Below are 7912 nucleotides of genomic sequence, written 5' to 3'. Positions count from 1 at the left end.
GGGAGGAATTCCCTAACTTGTGCTGCAGGTCACATTGCTAAAGGCTCTTTTCTGTGCCAGGAATATTATATATATATATATATATATATATATATATATATATATATATATATATATATATATATATATATATATATATATATATATATATATATATATATATATATATATATATATATATATATATATATATATGTGACATGTGGTATGTGGTGTCCAGGACGGTACCTGGGTGTTCTCTAATGTCCAGCAGACGGGTCACTGGAGATTTCAAGTGACACAATACTGTGCAGAAGGGCAGAGGTACAAGCCCCAGTCTCTGGCTGGCAGGGCATGCTGAGCATTTTAGTTCTACAGCCGCTGGGCAGCCTAAGGTTGTCAATACCTGCAGCAGTGAAGGGGTTAACACGAGTTCTTAGTGCCCTACATTATATTACCCTACACTAATGACTCTATACTAAACTACTTAGAGGATTTGGTAAAAAAATATTTTTGGGTGTACACTAAATATTCATTAAAACAGCCCCAGTGATGTAGTTTTTTTTATGATGGGCGTAGAGGGGCAGTTTGGGGATGTGCCCACTTATGCACATGCATGCAAAAATTAGATTTTTTTTTGTTTTCTTTTCTGGCACAAAAATATTTAAATGAGATTCAAGTATTTAAGGGGCCTTTCCATTTATTGGGGGACACAGCATTTTCCTCCCAGCAATAGGACTTGTACAGGTACCCAGGAACCGCATAAAGGATTGTCCTACATGTTTCATCATGATACACCTTTTGCATGTTTCAAGTGCACTTTTACAGGAGAGGGTCGTTTGTAATAGAAAAAAAACATTCATACCCAGGTAAGTGACATGTGTGTAATATAAGACTTAAACTGAGCTGTATTTTAGGTGAAAGAAAATGTAAATAAAATTAAATGAATGAAGGGGATAGTCCTGAAATGGTAGTAGGCTGGAGTTTAAGGTGACAACCTAAGTTTATCTAACATGTGGATTTTCAGTCAGACACACCATACCAGAAGTAGGTGCAGGTTGTTGTTTTGGAACAGTTCTAAATACTGGGATGTGAATGTGCACCTATGAGTGCGCAAGGCGGACAAAATAAATAAGCTCTGACATTTTTAACTTAAATTACCTTTAATGTCATTCAATAGGCTAGAACAGAAAGACTGATTGGTCCTAGCCCAGTGATGGCTAATCTGTGACACTCCAGGTGTTGTGAAACTACAAGTCCCAGCATGCTTTGCCAGTGGAAAAGTAGCTGATAGCTGGCAAAGCATGCTGGGGCTTGTAGTTTCACAACACCTGGAGTGTCACAGGTTAGTCATCACTGTCCTAGCCAGTGCTTTTTTTTGTAAGAAAAAAGGTGCCGGAACTCACATCACGTAGTCAATCACTGTACACGCAGATAAGGTGGATGTTGGTGAGCGCTCCCTGGTATATGTAAAGTGTAATGGGTATTGCTGCACAGGGGGAATGGGATCGGTAAGAGTAGTTCCAACCCTTACAAGGATATATACAATAGTAACGGTGTCCCCTTGGCGCATATGTAAAAATCGTGCAGAAGGATTTATTCCAAATGTTACAATGACATCACACGAAATGACACAAGGTTGCAACTTGTGAACAATAACAAAAGTACAAAATGTGATATAGAGTTACAACTTGTGAATACAGAGGTTGATCTGCATGTACGTATTGCGAGCATAGACAATACAGTCACCTTGGCTCAAAACCTCAAACACATATATAAATAGCAAAGTTCTCACTAGATTGGACACGGAGGTCCCAAAGAGGTAAATGGAGTCCAATAGGTGTTCAATGATCCAGGTGGTACTTGGAACGCCAGGCTCTAATGAGCAATAGATCAGAGAGTGTCTCGCCTTCAGGAATATTGTATAAACCTCAGAGGCAACATGGGTGAAAGAAAAAGTTCAGAATACATAAAAATAGTCTGGTAGCCAAACACAAAGTCTTTAGACCTGTAGTGTGGATAAACTCCGGTATTCACGTTTGATGTACAGTGTTGCTGCATATACAACATAATAGTCCCATCCAAACAATGCTGTCAATCTTCCCTATATTCAGTTTTCAGACAATTTTATTGGGGTGCTCTCCCAACAAAATATATATTTCAAAGAAAAAAAAATTATAAATAGAAAAAATTATTAAAACTTACATAAAATACTTTAAAATAGTACATATACAAAGCGCCCAGCATCAAATTACCATACGAGATCACAGCATAACTAATGTGTGCACACAACTATAGGGACCTCTGGAGCGATGTGCATATGCAGCTGTCAGATGTAAAACCCCGAAATTGATGTGTATACGCAACTATAATATGACAGTAAGTGAAGGATTTTAACAGCAGAAAACAGAGACACATCAATCCTTGGGTTTAATATCTTGTAGTAGTCTGCATACATCAATTCTGCTGTGATCTGGTAAAGACATTTACTGCTGGGGATTTTTAAACGTACTATTCTAAAGTGTTTTTATGTAAGACCAGTACACGTCTCTGATAAGTAATGTGCATGGAAGATTGACCCCTTATAGGAAGAAAGTACCATCAGTTCTTTATTTTATCATTTATTGGACATTTGTTTTAAATTGGGATGTTGGTATGTCTATGCACGATATCGTGGGTAAGATTTGCATCTGTGCAATATATAGGACGCGTTTGTAGATGGGTACATTCCCTATAAATTAGTGACTTATACAAACACATTAGTTATAGTACTTCATCACTATTTTTTTGAAGTGTGAGGATGGGAGGGGACAGGGCGTGGCGAATTGCAACATTTTGGGCTAGCCCCTGCGACGCAATGCCGTGAAAGCTCCATTTTGAAGCGGGGCCAAAATGACCCATTTCACTGTGAATCGCATCATGGAGACTCACATCCTGCTCTTTTCACTAGGAAGTGGGAGGGATGCGCGAAAATAGCCTGCACACCCAGGAGTCCGGGAGACCTACCCAGAATTTGGAAGTCTCCTGGACATTCCGAGAAAGTGGGCAAGTGTGATTAAAGATGAGAGAAACAAACGAAAATGTTTTGAGTTTCTATCTACTAATATCGGAGATTCATGGCCAAATATGGGGGTTATAAAATGTTTCATAAATAGTTTTTTTTAAAAATCTAATCGGAATGCAGGAGACCCCTGAAATAGTGTCCTCGAAGCTGGGCCCAGTGATGGTCTCATCGCTCTCTGCCCACCACAGGGGGCCCGTTAGTATATTGGGGAGCGGCCAGGAGGATCTGTGCTACAAGAAAATGGCCTCCACTCTCCAGCTAGTGACATACTGATGGACATAGGTGGGGGAAAGAAATGATCTGAGAGAGAGTGAGTGGGAGGCGAGAGGTAATATAAAACATAAAGGAGGCATCAGGCTGTGTGTGGCCTCAATGTGTCAACAGAAAGAGTTTCAAACACATTTAAAACATAAGTGTTTTGTTCAGTAAAAGCACAAAGGGCAATTTTCTCATAAGTCGCAGTTGGTCATAGAGCCTACAGGGACTTTTACTGAATTTCTTTTTTAGAGCGTTTAAAAAAAAAAATTAGGAGAGCCCGGCTGAGTGCCACGGGTGAGTGTTGTGGCGGTGTGGTACTAGGTGGCCGACCCTCCTCCTGGATCAGCCGCCTTCCTTAATGTGCCAGAGGACCTGCAGATCCTTACCTTCCTTACCCCTCTCGCTGTCTGTGGTCTTCCAATCCCCGTAGAGGTCAAATGGGACGTGCATCATGTGACAGGCGCCGTCCCATTTGACAAAGAGGAGTCTGCCTTCCTGCAGTATAAAGGTAAATAAAGGGGGGGGCTGCTCTGATGTGTGGAGGGGAAAGGGGGGGCTGCTCTGGTGTGTGGAGGGTAAAGGGGGGCTGCTCTGATATGTGTAGGGGAAGGGGGGCTGCTCTGATGTGTGGATGGTAAGGGGGCTGCTCTGATATGTGTAGGGGAAGGGGGGCTGCTCTGATGTGTGGATGGTAAGGGGGGCTGCTCTGATATGTGGAGGGGAAGGGGGGCTGCTCTGGTGTGTGGAGGGGAAGGGGGGCTACTCTGGTGTGTGTTCATATCTTTGAGGGGGCCTATCATGACTGAAATGTGCCGTTCTTCTCAATGTGTACTCCTCACACTCCATTTCCTGAACTTGTAAGTAGGGACACTGGTTCTTATTTCCTATTTTAATTTCTGAAACTAATTTGTGCAATTTATTGTATGTGTTTGTTATTAATGTTTGTAAATAAGTCTTGGAAACATTTTTCAGATTAAATAAATTTTATCTAGCGTATTCTCCGTGATTCTTTGTGAACTAACAAAGCCCAGGGAGGCTCATGCTACATGTGTATGTGATTTAAGTGTGAAACATTAATAAGTGGTTCTGGTGAACGTAAGGACACCATAATAAATCCTTTGTGGTGGCAGAAAAGGTGTATTCATTGCTAAGTGACTAAGGTGACGCTAGTCACGGCCAGCTGTTCAGATTGCTGTATCTGGGACAGGCTGGGCGTTTTAGACAACCAGCAAACCCTTGGAATAACTCTCCCCTTCACTTATGTCATTGTCTGCCAACCCTCCCTGCACTGTTATTAATTCAAACCACCACCAATCACTGGGCACATTTAGGACTCATACACAATTGTTACAAAAGAAGTGTTTTCTTGCAGATGATTGAAGCATTTCACCTTTGTGGTGATCGCACTGGATAGCCATATATTATAAGGATTATCTTTAATGCACTTTTTGAAACACACAGTACACATATTTATATAAGGAGAGAGATTTGACTGGTAGTTTGCATCTCAGGATGTCAGAAGATGTAACAGTGGGTGAAGTGCTCATGTGCTGCTCTGGCAGACTGATCAAATACAATTGTGCCAACATGTTTTGTGGTAGATAAACTTATTAAACAAAGTCAGGTATGTTCCTATGAAGGGAATATTGGTAGGATGTGTGAGTAGAAAACTAAACAAGTTGGAGGACATAGGCATAAACCAATCGCAGATAATGCAAATGGATTCATGTATTTTTATAACACAGGACTGGCAGCTTTTTCCCTGCATTTATTTAGAGATGACCCACTGTGTATTAAGTCATCACATCTAGGTTTTCCTAAATGTTACTACAACTAAATTCCAGTAGTTCTAAATCCCGCCTATTTTTGTGTTAGCCCCACCTACAGTTGTTTTGAACCCACCCACATGAGAACACTTCAAAAAAAATTTCCCAGGGCTACTTAAAATTTCCAATTGGGTTGTAAATAATTGATGTAAAAAAATAAATAAATCTCAACTATATATTAATGCTGGGTACACACTTAGGCAATTATCGTGCAGATCACACGATAAACGAGTGTTTGTTCAGATATCGCAAGAGTACGTACTCTCCCACGATCATGTTTTATAGTACCAAAGCACATCGTATTGTCTGATATGGTTTTCTAAACTTCCTAAAAATCACGATCAATGGTGGAACGAAGTGTTTACAGACTCACGACTGTCTGCCCAGCAATTCTGCTGATACTTCCTCCAACAGCGTTGCCTTTGTGGCATACATGCCAACTTTTAAGATTTAGGGGCATATTCAATTAGGGTTCCGGTTCGCGGGATCGCGCCGGAACGGGCCGCAAACTTAATCCACGTTACCGTAATAACGTGGATTTTTCGTTCGCAGCCCATTGGGTTGCGTACAAAAAGCCGCGTTATTGCGGTACCGTAATACCGGCAATAACGTGCACTTTTCGCGGTAACGCGCATTACCGCGAACCAGAACCCTAATTGAATATGCCCCTTAAAGTCATGTGACATGGGTTAGGAGGAGGGCGTGATGACATTGTCGCCTCACCATAGCCCCGCCCCCACTATTGCAAAAACACAAAATTCACAGCATTGAATGGAGAGGCGGAGCTTAATGACACTGTTAAGCCCCACCCCCTCTATTCACTGTCGTGAATTTCGGCAAATGTGGGAGCTTTGCCTAGTCTTCTGAGAGTCTGTGAGGACTCCCCGAAATTCGGGAGCCTCCCGCGATCTCTGGGAGAGTAGGCGAGTATGCTTTGTGGGCGTGCATATTTAAAGCTATGATGTGGTCTCCTATGGGCTGTGTTGTGCAAAAGTACAATGAGAACACATGGAAGTACAGTGATCTTGTCATAGCGAATCAATAATAAACGTTATTTACATGCTCTATAGGTCATATATTTGTTCCCATATGCAAGTGTATACAGCATGAATTGTAAAAATGTGCAAATATATATTCTCAACAAAGTCTCATTTACTTACTAATGTGACATGTGTAAAGTTCTGTTTTACCTAACTGTGTGTGTAGTTATTTCGCCCGTGCTACACACACATATATATATATATATATATATATATATATATAAATATATATATACATAAACACACACGCTATCGATTTCCACTCTCAAGCTAAATTATAAAAACTGTTATGGCCAGTATAAGACATATGGACACGTAGGTAGGTTCACTACACCTGTTTAGTCCCTGCCTCTGCGTAATTTCAGCCTTCTCAAGAAACAGCACCAAATAAATCAGAATTTTCTTTCTAAATACTTTTATTTTCCAGCAGAGAACATATTTTTATAAATCATCTTTCATACTTCTGAAGAACACAGCATTCAATGATTGACCCATAGCAAGATATACATATACCAACCGCTCACAATAAAAATCTACATAACCAAAGCTATACAGCATCCAGATATAGATATTTATGTTCTGTATATAATGAGAGATGAGTGGGCTCAGATTGCGCTAATCCGAGCCCACCCGAACAGTGCGGATCCGACGGGATCCGAGCACTGTTCGGGTATTTCCGGCGCACAAAAAAATGAAACCGAGGCTATGACGTCCAAGTCTCGCGTCGGATCTCGCGAGACTCTGATCGCATAAATTCCCCGCTCGCGCCCGCCATCTTCAGTCGGGCTCAGATCAGGGAAGAGGGAGGTTGGCTTTTTTAGTGGAGCTGTGGAAGAAAGTTACCTGGGGCGAGAATGAGTCAGTATTTACAGCCAAAACAGAAGCAGCTGTCATGAGAGTTAGGTTTTAAGGCAACCCCAATCCTTTTCCACTTGACCATTTCCATTTATGGTGCAGAAAACTGGGACTGTTTCATAGTATAAAATAATTAAAGAAAAACTTATCTTCTTTGTAAATATTCATATTAGTGTTTATACCTCGATTTTCTATTTTTTGGTGCATGTCAAAGCCCAAACCCAAAACATTTTACAGTCTTTCTATTACTTTTTACTCAACTGTGACTCTATAAACATTCCTAAACAATTTGACAGCACAGTGGCACAGTAGTTAGCATTGCTTCCTCACAGTGCTGAGGTCATATAGGTTTGAGATTCCAACCCTGGCAATATCTATGTGGAGTTTGTATGTTCTCCTAATGAGTTGTGAGGGTTTTCTTTGGGTGCTCTGGTTTCCTCCCAATGTCCAAAAACATAGTAATTGACTATTTGTGTGTTTGTTTTATAGCAAATGTCAAACTTAAATTTACCTGAACTGTGATGAGTCTATCCCGAACCTGACTTGTGTGTTGACACACTTTATTATGGATCTGACTGCTGAGTTCATTTACGTGGTGATAAAAGCTAGGTATTTCAGTGAATAGTTGGGAGTATCTTGTATGGAGAAAACTATTTGGTTAGCTTCTCGGCATGAAGTGTAGTGACATTGTTTGTCCATAAAGTATGTGTTCCATATTTTACTGGCCATGCCCCTGTGTGCATATTTGTACAGATTATTTGCGTTACCTAGGAGACTGCAAGCAAGGCACTGATCTTGCCGTATAAGTCCAGTGGTACTGCTGTTTAAGTCCACTGATCCTGCCATGTGTTGGGCCACGTGTTTGTGCCTCCCACTTGTGTCGCTTAGCT

At 41.0% G+C, this 7912-nt stretch overlaps 1 non-coding gene across 1 annotated transcript; it reads left to right on the top strand.

Moving 5' to 3' along the window:
• The first annotated feature begins 7535 nt into the window (after nt 1–7535).
• Nucleotides 7536–7607, top strand: LOC142141856 (small nucleolar RNA SNORD50). Its single transcript, XR_012688891.1, has one exon. It is a non-coding gene; the product is annotated as a small nucleolar RNA SNORD50 (small nucleolar RNA).
• The last annotated feature ends 305 nt before the right edge of the window (nt 7608–7912 follow it).

The sequence above is a fragment of the Mixophyes fleayi genome, chromosome 2, assembly GCF_038048845.1.
Source record: "Mixophyes fleayi isolate aMixFle1 chromosome 2, aMixFle1.hap1, whole genome shotgun sequence".
NCBI lineage: Eukaryota > Metazoa > Chordata > Amphibia > Anura > Limnodynastidae > Mixophyes > Mixophyes fleayi.
This window is presented reverse-complemented; position numbering and strand designations above follow the sequence as displayed.